The sequence below is a fragment of the Daphnia pulicaria genome, chromosome 12 (genome assembly GCF_021234035.1).
Source record: "Daphnia pulicaria isolate SC F1-1A chromosome 12, SC_F0-13Bv2, whole genome shotgun sequence".
Classification (NCBI taxonomy): domain Eukaryota; kingdom Metazoa; phylum Arthropoda; class Branchiopoda; order Diplostraca; family Daphniidae; genus Daphnia; species Daphnia pulicaria.
The window spans coordinates 1,735,801-1,748,617 of NC_060924.1; the positions used below are offsets into that span (position 1 = coordinate 1,735,801).

The window sequence follows — 12,817 nt, forward strand, 5'->3', positions numbered from 1 at the left end:
ATTAATTCTCGTTTTCCAAACAGGTCGATATTGAAAGGCTGTCCAGCAGCGTCTAAAAATTAACCAATTGTATGCAGCTCCTACCACCATTCGATTATTATTGAAATACTGCCCGACCAACATGTCGACAAATATGATCTCATCTCACTCCGCACACTGGGTTCTTTGGTATGTTTGTTAAGTGTCTAATTAAAACATAATCACGTTTCAACGGTACTTTCCTCTCAGGGTGAACCCATTAATGTGGAGGATTGGCACTGGTACAACAAAGTTGTGGGCATAGAGAAATGTGCCGTTGTGGACACTTGGTGCTGGCAAACGGAAACGATAGGCATTTGCATCAGTCCAACACCCTCAGCCCCTGGATCAGAAATTCGTCCTGGCATGCCGATGAGGCCGACGTACGGAATCTGGCCGGCTATTCTATAGGAGAAAAGGTAATGTCTAATATTTATTTATTTTGCAAATTCATCCTGACTGGAAATCTTTTCTACAAAGGGGGAGGAGTTGAAAGGTTGAGTTCACATTTGATTTATTAGATAGACGTTGCGTCGGTTTTGTGTTGCGAAATTTAATTTAATTTATTAGACACAAGTGTCCAGCTACTGTTCCGCTCGAGTATTTGCCCAAGATTTATGAACTTCTTTTATTTTTCAAAGGTATTTTAAAAGGTATCTTCCACTGAATTGGTGACGGACCCACCCACCCAGCCCTCGTCACCCACCCACCCACCCAACTTCGAGGTCGAGTAGGTGGGTGGTGGGTGACGAGATAAGAGGAAAGAGAGAGAGAGATATTTGACATTTGGACTAGGCGTACGACGCGTCAAGGACGTTGCCGTGCGTCAGGGTTGAACGCAACAGCCCCTTCGTCCCAACTCAACTCACCCGATAAAGGAGTGAAAAACATCTATTGGTTTCGTCTGCAGTGCAAAATAGGCCCCTAAAGTTGGACGCGTTACCAAAGACTGTGAGGCTCCCAACTCAATTCACATGTTTAAGTTTAACTCATTTAATTGTTGAATTTTAATAGTGAGATGGAGATTGTAGAGATTGACGTCAACCTAATCAGTGAAATTATCACCATTGAGCCCTCAAAAGATCGTGAATGACCGACCCTGGAGATTCATCGCCTGGCATGAAAGACCAAACGAACGTCATCAAAGTAGTAAGTCGATAATCGTTTAATTAACTAACACGACATTGGTTAATTTAAATGTTGGTCTCTCAACATTTTGGTCACATTTTTGTTAAATTTAAAATAAACATTTTGTTTTTTTTTGGGGGGGGGAGAATATGATAAATGCGTTTCAGCGTTAATTTTATGTGATTTGAAGATGAAAACTTCAATGCGATCGGCAATCAAATTGAATGTCATTTTTAAATCAAAACAAGTCCAATGCCTTCCATTTTGCAATAACGACGCGTGAATTTGTGTTCAGCGCTACACAACTGTAATACGCTTAAAATGTAACTGTGAAAAGATTTTGAGAAAATTTCAAATTATGAGTGAATTAGAGGCGATTAAATTTTATCCCATTTCTAGTGTGACGCGCATTTTCTAAAACTGGCAATCAAAATCGGTTTTCTCCCTGTTGCGTCTACATTTTTAAAATAGAAATTTTAAACTTGCTGTGTGTATTCGGTAAGCTCATTTGCCTCTACAGTAAAATTTTCGTTAAGAAATTCCCATCCCTTAACGAATTGTAGTCGATTCAATTATCTTCCCCTATTTTATATCTGGCAATCAAAACGAGTTTTTCACGTCCCCTGCCCTTTATTTTAAAGATAAAAAAGCGAATTTTTCTTGAAGAGTCGACAACTGAAAAGTGAATTCGTCAGTAAAAGAATTTTTGTAAAATTCCGATCCGTATGGCAATCAAAATTAGTTTTTTGTTTGTAACGTCTATATTTTTGCAGATAGAATTTTCAAACTTGGTGTGTGTATTTAGTAAGTTAAGTTACAGTTAAATTTTTGTACAGAAATTCCTACCCCTAAATGAATTACAGTCAAATCAATTTTCTTCTCTCCCCACCCTTAATATTGCCTTCCTCCCCAAAATTTCATGTCGACAAAAAAATTTAAAAAAAAAGAAGAAAAACAAAAATATTCGAAAATGTTACGTATCGCCGATGAAGTTGTACCTCAAAGGTACGCCGCAATTTCCTCCTCCAACATGAAACCCGTGAAATGGGTGTAGTGCCAACCGTCGTCAAATAAAAACGAGGATGAAACATCATAGCCAAACTGCACCCAGACTTGATCGCCTGTTTTCAAGTTGAGCGTCGACTGGAGGGTCACAGGACTATATTGAGCAACGGGACGGTTATCCTCTTCTATATAACTCGACCCGATTAGATTCCCGTTCAAAAAAAGAAAAAAATCAAAGAAAACCGCCGATGAAGAAGATAAAAGACGCGCCACTCCTGCGAAAGAGAAAAAATAAATTCCCGGCATCGGTGCCGTGAATTTCCCCGATGCCAAATCCATGGCATTTCCCTCGTTCACTACCGCCAAATCGAATGAAATCGGAGTTGATGTTGTGTTAAACGGAGAATTTCTCTGTACGTAGAATTGGACGGGCGCCGATTTGACGTCGACGTATCCGGTCCATTTCTGGAAACCTTTTCATTAATTATAGAATTAAAAAATAGACAATAATTGCAACTGAATAATTGGTAAGAATCTAAACATTTACCTGGATCGGTTGGGAGTTTAGTGAAATCGCAGTAGAGGGATTCCATTTTCGCCGATCCCATGACGAAATAAAATCCGTTCAGGGTGTGGCCAATCATCTTAAGATCCGCGCATGAAGACGGCAGTCCCGGGATTGCCACAGCTGATTGATTGTTGCTAATTGGAACAGAGACGTTTGCTGCTGCTGCTGTGCGTTCATTTTTCTCTCGTAAAAGGGAAGTTAAAAGCGAATCTTGTTGCTCAACTTTGGTCTCCAGTTTTCCAATTTTGACTTCCAGTTGGACATTTTTGGCCTCTAATTGAATTACTTTCAATGCCAAATCTTGTCTTTGTTCATTCTGTCATAGGAAAGCAAAAGTGTTTACCCACAGTGAAACTCTGAATTAAACTAAACAGTATAGTCTTACATTTAATTCGAGTTGCGCCTCCATTTGTTCATCTTTGGCCTCCAAACTTTTCACGACTTGTTTCATTTGAATCTATTGGCAAATGGAATAAAATTACATTAAAAATAACAAACGATTGTCGACAACAGGAGCGTCTCGCTTGAAAATTAAATTTTAAATTAATTCTTACATAATTTTCCTTCAGTTGCAGGAATTCTTCCTCCATGGAAAAGGCAGCGCCAGTCGAACTCGGCGTCCAGCAGATGAAAACCAACAGCAAAACAACTTGGGTGAGTGAAACTACAGAAAGATGCGCCATTCTTTAGTTTTCGGAAAATGAGACTGTGTTTTCCAACTTGACGTGCGTTTCAATTTTTACATAGTTGGACCTGTTGTTGTTGCGTCCAACTTAAAGGTTACACTTGATAAATTGAGAACAACGGGTCTTTATTGTGTCTGTAAATAAGAAGATAAGTTTTCGATTAGAATCTTGAACGTCAGTCTATATAATCATGGTATGGTATTATTTGTTTTGTACGTGACTATGGACAATCTTCCATTTATTCAACGAGGGAATTAACCCGCGGACTGGTCGAAAAGGGAAAGAAACAGAAAATAAAACTACAAAGAGATATCAATTATTGACTCAAATGAACTCCAAATAGTTTTGGGTTTATAAAAAAAAAAAGACTTTTGAAAGAAAACAGCGCCATAACAGGGCTAGCGTGAATTTAGATATGCAGAAGAAATAGGTTATGGCACTCTTTCTGTCCTATGTTTTGTTGTCTGTTGTTGTTGTGTATTTTTGTTTAAAAAAAGGAGGGGGGGGGGGGAGAACAATCACATGTATAAAATCTGTTTACAGAAATTTTAATTTTTGTAATTTCTTAGTTTGATCCAAGGCCGGCATTGATGGGAATTCGTTAAATCCACTACATCTGTTTGTCCATCCAAGTAGAAATGCAACTTGCAGACACCATCAACGAGCTTCCGTCTATGGAATCCCATCGAGAGTCTTCAAACAAACATCGCATGAAACTCATAGTTGTGCTGCATGTCTCTCTTGCTGCACTCTTTCTTCCGGATGGATCAGATGACCTTAAATGGGACGTCTATTGTTTCATGAGCGGAGAGGATGACGTTATACCGAACCTGTAAGTCGATCTTGATCAATACCTTTTGATTTTCCTCAATTCTTCCGGGGTCTTGCAAGGATACCAACGAATCGGTTGCTAAAACCGGCAAATTCATTGTCCTCGAGGGGTAATGAGATACTGAGCTTACAAAATGCATCTTTTGTGTCGAGAAAAACGAAAACTTGTGTCCCCCTACATTCAACGTTGGTTGGAACTGGAAGTATAGATAACAAACCTGATGTTTACTGTTGACTACGTTGCCGACATTCCTTGCGCAGAAAGATCTTGCGCCCCCCCCCCCCCCCCCCCAGTTATCAAAAAGCTATGAAAAAGCCCCCCAGCTATCATCAAAAAGAATTTTTCACGTCCCCTGCCCTTGAGTTTAGAGATAGAAAAGCCATTTTTTATGGACGAGTGCACAACTGAAATGTTAATTCATCTGTTTAATTTTTTTTTTTAAATTTTAATCCGTAAATGAATTAAACGCGAATGAATTTTCTCCCATTTCAAGGCCTTCCGTTTTTTGAAAATCTGGCAATCAAAATTAGTTTTTTGTTTTTTTATAGAGTTTTGCAGATAAGAGTTTTGAAACTTGGTAAATGTATTTAATGTAATTACATCCATAGTTCAATTTTGTTAAAGAAATGTCTATTATTTAATGAATTGGAAACGAATGAGTTTATTTCCCTTCCCCTTAAAATTCCCTTCCCCAAAATTTTCGTGTCGACGTTCATTTTGCGCATTTTTGGATTTTGAACCGCAAACCTCAAAGGGACGCCACAATTTCCTCGTCCAACAAGAAACCCGTGAAATGAGTGAAGTGGTCAATGTTGTCAAGCAAATACGAGGATGAACCAATATAATTAATCTTCATCCAGACTCGATCGCCTTTTTTCAAGTTCAGCGTCGACTGGAGGGTCATAGGACTCAATTGATCAACGGGGCTCTTACTCTCTTGAACCCAACTCGACCCGATTAGATTCCCGTTCAAATAAAGATAAGAACCAAACCATGTAGAAGATGAAGATTCAAGACGCGCCAGTCCCGCGAAAGAGAAAAAATAAATTCCCGGTCGCGGTGCCGTGAATATCCCGGATGTCAAATCCATGGCGTTTCCCTCGTTCACCAACGCCAAATCGAATGGAATCGGAGTTAATTGGGTGGAAAATGAAGAATTTCTCTGTACGTAGAAATGGACGGGCAACGATTTGACGTCGACGAATCCGACAAATTTCTGAAAACCTTTACATTAATTATAGAATTTAATAATAAGATAATTGCAACTGAATAATTCTTGAGAATTCGAAACATTTACCCTCATCGCCAGGGGGTTTAGTAAAATCGCAGTAAACCGACTCCATCATCACAGATCCCATGACGGAATAAAATCCGTTCAGCGTGTGGCCGATCAACCACAAATCTTGGCACGACTTTGGTAGTCCAGTCAAAGTCACTAATCCGGTGCACACGAGTCGGCCAAGGGTGTGGACGCCGGATGAAGTTTCCAGTTGAGTTCTGCCGAAATTCAATCGAGTGATGGGCAGAACATTTTTGTCGGTAATGACACCTGCAAACGAAATTAATTTTATTCATTTTCATTCTGTACAAACGTGGGAACCGTAACACACCGTCGTCGACTAATTGAAGTGGTGCAAGAGAATCGCAATTGCATTTCGTCGCAGGATCGACGCAATTTGCATCAATTCCGCACTGGCAGGTGTGGACTCCGTCCGTGTTACTTCCGGCCCAAAAGTATTGCGCATTTCCTTCTCTGTCGTTCCACCAGGAATAGGCGACGCCATTTAACTCGAACGGGGCAAAGTTGCAGTCGTACTAATGATAGAATTAAGAATTAAAAACGTTAAGAATTAAACTGATCAAATTTAACTGACTCTAATCGACTGATGACATTCAGTGGATAATTCTATTAAAGCTTTTATTTGTCCGATTGACGAATTGTAGTTGATGGAGCGTGAATAGCACCCGACATCGGCACAGTGTCCCACATTTATAGAAGATTCACTGTCGTGTACAATTGAGGTCGATCCTGTTTTTATGGAAAGATAATGAATCATATCATATTTTTCTTTAATTGAAAATTAAACCATTTTACCTGATGTCATGTCGCAGTAAACGTAAATTGGGTCATCGCCGACACTTTGTCCGTCCGGATCGATCCAGTGCATTCCGGATGGAAGTGAAGGATCGGCCGCACGAAGTTCTTTGCATGTCCTTGGGATTCCCCTCTTTCCAGATGATTGAATTGAAATTTCTTTTTCAACTGGAAATAATTTTGAATCAGCGGAAACTGGAAGTTCAGCCGCTTCCAATAAGGAAGTTAAAATTCTTTCTTGGTCCTGAATTTTGACTTCCAGTTGGACATTTTTGGCCTCTAGTTGAACTACTTTCAATGCCAAATCTTGTCTTAGTTCATTCTGTCATAGAAAAAAAAAAGTGTTTACCCACAGTGAAACTCTGAATTAAACTAAACAGTTGACTTACATTTAATTCGAGTTGCGCCTCCATTTGTTCATCTTTGGCCTCCAAACTTTTCACGACTTGTTTCATTTGAATCTATTGGCAAATGAAATAACATTACATTAAAAATAACAAACGATTGTCGACAACAGGAGCGTCTCGCTTGAAAATTAAATTTTAAATTAATTCTTACATAATTTTCCTTCAGTTGTAGGAATTCTTCCTCCATGGAAAAGGCAGCGCCAGTCGAACTCGGCGTCCAGCAGATGAAAACCAACAGCAAAACAACTTGGGTGAGTGAAACTACAGAAAGATGCGCCATTCTTTAGTTTTCGGAAAATAAGTCAATTGTGTGTTTTCCGACTGGACGGGCGTTTCAATTTATACAATTGGACCTGTTGTTGTTGCGTCCAACTTAAAGGTTACACTTGATAAATTGAGAACAACGGGTCTTTGTGTCTGTAAATAAGAAGATAAGTTTTCGATTAGAATTTTTAAATGTCAGACTTTTAATGTCATGCTATTATTTGTTTTTGTACGTGGCTATGGACAATCCTCTCTTTATTCAAGCGGGGATGAACCTGCGGACTGGTCAAACAGGGAAAGAAACAGAAAATAAAACTATAAATAGATATCAATTATTGACTCGAATGAACTGAAATAAGTTTAGGGTTTTTTTTAAAGAAAAATAAGAAGACTCGTGAAAGAAAACTGCGCCATAGTGGCCTAGCGTGCATAAATATGCAAAAGAAATGGGTTCTGTCCTATGTGTTGTCGTTGTTGTGTATTGGATTTGGTCGTGACATCAACCAAGTTAGTTTGAATAATTGTATTCATTTTTCAAGTAGTAAGCTATCGATTTTTTAGATAAACATTTACATTATCTAGTTTAGTATTGGTAGATACAGTCAATATTTGCCTTGACGTACTACATTCCCATACTAAACTCGCAGCTGGAGAGGGGTACACCGAGGCTAAAGCTTAGTTCACACTACAGCCTTTTTGAGCGTTTTACTTTTACGTAAAGGGTTGAAGCAACCGTTTTTCACAACGGAAAGCCAGTTGGCTTCTACGTTAAGGTTGCTTAAACCGAAAATACGTTATCATACGTAAAACGGTTGAGTGCGAACGAAGCTTAACTGGGAGGGACTTAAGGCCGCGAGTCCCGACAATGTTTTCTTTTTCCAGTACGGGGTGGAATTAATTGCGTATGTGGCAAATTGCAATAGTTAGAATTGCCTGGTCCCTTCAATTCATTTAATATTTGTTTGTTCGATACGCAATTTATGTGCAGAAGAGTAAAATTAGAAAAATTTATTTTTAGGTCGGATTGAAACCTGAACCCTTTATTATGGATTCGCCTGCTGGAGTCAACTGCGTCGATCGCCATAAGGAAAATATGATAGGATCCATCGGCCGGGTTGCCCTCATCTGGGAAAAAGTCGAACCTGCTGGACAAGAGGTGCGGGTTGCTTATTATAACATTATGACAAATTCTTCTCGACTCGAATGACCTGCAAATAATTTAGGGTTTTTTTAAAGAAAAATAAAAATACTCGTGAAAGAAAACAGCGCCATAGTGGCCTAGCGAGAATTTAGATATGCAGAAGAAATAGGTTGGCGCTCTTTCTGTCCTATGTGTTGTTGTCTGTTGCTGTTGTTGTTGTTGTGTTTTTTTGTAAAAAGAGGGGGGGGGGGAAAGAACGATCACATGTATCAAAACTGTTTACAGAAATTTTAATTCTTTTTATTTCTTAGTTTGATCCAACCAGCATTGATGGGAATATGTTACATCCACTTCACCATTCAAAAGATGCTAGACGGCCAAAGTGACACAAACCAAGTTAGTTTGAATATTTTTATACATTTTTCAAGTGGTAAGCTGTCTATTGAAAAACAAAAAAATAACAAAAATTGTCTAGTTATGTAATAGTAGATAACGGTAGCCTTGACGTTGATTAAGATACTACGGTCAAACTAGGAGGGACTTGAGGCCGTGATGCCCGACAATGTTTTCTCCTTCCAGCACTGGGTGGATTTATTGCGCATGTGGTTTAGTTTTGTCGATACGCAATATATGTGCAGAAGAGTAAAATGAGAGAAACATTTATTTTAGTTCGGATTGAAACTTGAACCCTTTACTATGGATTCCCCTGGAGTCAACTGCGTCGATCGCCATAAGGAAAAGGATCCCATCAGTCGGGTTGCCTTCATCTGGGAAAAGACGAACTTGCTGGACAATTGGAGCGGGTTGGATATTATAACATTATGACAAATTCTTCAAGTAAATTAAACATTCATTTTAATTGTTTATACTGGCAGGGAGTTTTACACGTTGATGAATCAAGTGTCAAACGTTCTCAAGTCTCAAGGAGTGGGAAAACAAGGTGATCGAGTGGCAATTTATGTGCCACCAATTTATGTTCACTCGCTGTCGCCTCAATGCTCGCTTGTGCCCGTATTGGAGCCGTCCATTCCGTAGTCTTTGCTGGATTCAGTGCGGAAGCGTTGGCCACTCGCATCAACGACGGTATCCATTCTTTTAATTTGACTTTATTTAAATTGTTTTAATAACATTCTATTGTTTGTCATTATTTGAAACTAGGGTATAGTTATTACTGCTGACCAAAGGGTGCGAAGTGGCAAATTAATTGAATTGAAGAAAAAGTTGAGACAGCAGTTGGGAAAATGTCCGACTGTTAAAACTATTCTCGTAGCCAAAAACAAAAGGACTCCTGGTCGTTTCGTCACCTCATCTTGGCGTCAATCTCGATGAGGTTTGTTTTTAATAATTAATTTTACCATTAAACTATAACATCAACCATCTGCAAATTTTGTCAGGTGGTGGTTAAAGAGAGCGGCGAATGTGAACCGGCCGTTTGGGACAGCGAAGATTTGCTGTTTGTGCTCTACGCATCCGACAGCACGGGAAATCCTGAAAGGGATTGTTCATTCCCAAGCTGGCTATCTTCTTTATGCGTCGTTAACGCATAGTTGAAATAGTTTTCGATTGCAAAGAAGGAGACATTTTTGGTTGCGTGGCGGACATTGGATGGATCACGGGCCATTCTTACGTCATGTACGGCCCATTGGCCAACGGAGTCACGACTTTGGGTATCGATTTCATTATTCATTTGATCTCAAATGCTGACATTATTAATTCTCGTTTTCCAAACAGGTCGATATTGAAAGGCTGTCCAGCAGCGTCTAAAAATTAACCAATTGTATGCAGCCCCTACCGCCATTCGATTATTATTGAAATACTGCCCGACCAACATGTCGACAAATATGATCTCATCTTTCTCTGCACTCTGGGTTCTTTGGTATGGTTGTTAAGTGTCTAATTAAACATAATCACGTTTCAACGGTACTTTCCTCTCAGGGTGAACCCATTAACGTGGAGGATTGGCACTGGTACAACAAAGTTGTGGGCATAGAGAAATGTGCCGTTGTGGACACTTGGTGCTGGCAAACGGAAACGATAGGCATTTGCATCAGTCCAACACCCTCGGCCCCTGGATCAGAAATTCGTCCTGGCATGCCGATGAGGCCGACGTACGGAATCTGGCCGGCTATTCTGTAGGAGAAAAGGTAATGTCTAATATTTATTTATTTTGCAAATTCATCCTGACTGGAAATCTTTTCTACAAAGGGGGAGGAGTTGAAAGGTTGAGTTCACATTTGATTTATTAGATAGACGTTGCGTCGGTTTTGTGTTGCGAAATTTAATTTAATTTATTAGACACAAGTGTCCAGCTACTGTTCCGCTCGAGTATTTGCCCAAGATTTATGAACTTCTTTTATTTTTCAAAGGTATTTTAAAAGGTATCTTCCACTGAATTGGTGACGAACCCACCCACCCAGCCCTCGTCACCCACCCACCCAACTTCGAGGTCGAGTAGGTGGGTGGTGGGTGACGAGATAAAGGAAAGAGAGAGATATTTGACATTTGGACTAGGCATACCACGCGTCAAGGATGTTGCCGTGCGTCAAGGTTGACACCCTAGCCGTGTAGTACCACAACGCAACAGCCGCTTCGTCCCAACTCTACTCACCCGATAAAGGAGTGAAAAACATCAATTGGTTTCGTCTGCAGTGCAAAGTAGGCCCCTAAAGTTAGACGCGTTACCAGTGAGCTTCCAACTCAATTCACATGTTTAAGTTTAACTCATTTAACTGTTGAATTGTAATAGTGAGATGGAGATTGTAAAGATTGACGTCAACGTAATCAGTGAAATTATCACCATTGAGCCCTCAAAAGATCGTGAATGACCGACCCTGGAGATTCATCGCCTGACATTGAAGACCAAACGAACGTCATCAAAGTAGTAAGTCGGCAATCGTTTAATAAACTAACACGACATGGTTCAATTGAAATGTTGGTCTCTCAACATTTTGGTCACATTTTTGTTAAATTTAAACTAAACATTTTTTTTTTTTTTTGGGGGGGGGAGAATATGATAAATGCGTTTCAGCGTTAATTTTATGTGATTTGAAGATGAAAACTTCAATGCGATCGGCAATCAAATTGTACGTCGTTTTTAAATCAAAACAAGTCCAATGCCCTCCATTTTGCAATAACGACGCGTGAATTTGTGTTCAGCGCTGCACAACTGTAATACGCTTGTAATCTTGAAAAGGAATGATGTAACTGTGAAAAGACTTAGCAAAATTTCAAATCATAAGTAAATTAGAGGTGATTAAATTTTATCCCATTTCTAGTGTGAAGCGCATTTTCTAAAACTGGCAATCACAATCGGTTTTATCCCTATTGCATCCACATTTTTTAAAATAGAAATTTCAAACTTGGTGTGTGTATTAGGTAAGCTCATTTGCCTCTACAGTAAAATTTTCGTTAAGAGTTCCCATCCCTTAACGAATTGTAGTCGATTCAATTATCTTCCCCTATTTTATATCTGGCAATCAAAACGTGAGTTTTTCACGTCCCCTGTCTTTGATTTTAGAGGAAGACGCGTGAATTTTTCTGGACGAGTGCACAACTAAAATGTGAATTCATATGTAAAAGAATTTTTTTAAATTCCGAATCGTAAACGAATTAAACGCGAATTAATTTTCTGGCAAATTTGGCAATCAAAATTGGTTTTTTCTTTGTAACGTTTAGCGTTTTACAGATAGAAACTTGAAATTCGTTTTGTGTATTCAGTCAAGATAATTACATCTACAGTTCAATTTTGGTACATAAAATCTTACCCATTAATGAATTAGAGTCGAACGAATCCCCCCCCCCCTTAAAATTCCCTTTCCCAAAATTTCGTGTCGCCAATGAAGTTGAACTTCAAAGTGACGCGATAATTTCCTCCTCCAACATGAAACCCGTGAAATGGGTCAAGTGGTAAATGCAAGGGGTCCGCAACTCAAATTTACTTTTTATTTTTTTTCCTTTTTCCTTGCTTTATTTTTCCTTTTTTACTTTTGAGATAGGCTTTCCTTCAAGCGAAAATAAAAGGGTAGGGAGGGGATGGGGAGGAGGGGGGGTTCGTTCGCGCGCGCCCTTCTTTTAGCACGTAAAGTAAATTTCCTTTTTTTTCCTTTTTTCACTTTTTTTTGCTTTTTTACCTTTTTTATTGTAGTAAATTTGAGTTGCGGACCCCTTGGGTAAATGTCGTCATACAAATACGAGGATGTACCAGTATAAGTAAACTGCACCCAGACTTGATCGCCTTTTTCCAAGTTGAGCGTCGACTGGAGGGTGAACGGACTGAATTGAGCAACGGGGCCCTTAGTCTCGTAAACATAATTCGCCCCGATTGAATTCCCGTTCAAATAAAGATAAGAAGCAAAATCAACAGCAGATGAAGATGAAAGACGCGCAACTCCCGTGAAAGAGAAAAAATAAATTCCCGGTGCTGGTGCCGTGAATTTCCCCGACGTCAAATTCATGGCATTTCCCTCGTTCACTCGCGCCAACTGGAACGGAATTGGAGTGTTTTCTGTGTAAAAATCAGATTTTCTCGTGACGTAGAAATGGACGGGCGTCGATTTGACGTCGGCGTATCCGATCCATTTCTGTTTGTCTGAATAAACAAAACAATTTGTGAATTAGACAAACAATAACAAGCAAAAATTGCACACGTCATACCATTTTGATTGGCAAAAAAG

General features: G+C 39.4%; 1 protein-coding gene and 1 pseudogene across 1 annotated transcript in view; one reads left to right on the plus strand and one right to left on the minus strand.

The window, feature by feature from the left end:
* The window catches only part of LOC124316155 (interaptin-like), a 98,000-nt gene that overhangs the window by 56,095 nt on the left and 29,088 nt on the right, over positions 1–12,817 (plus strand). The window lies entirely within an intron of this gene.
* Positions 2,131–12,817, minus strand: part of LOC124316217 — a 190,907-nt pseudogene continuing 180,220 nt past the window's right edge.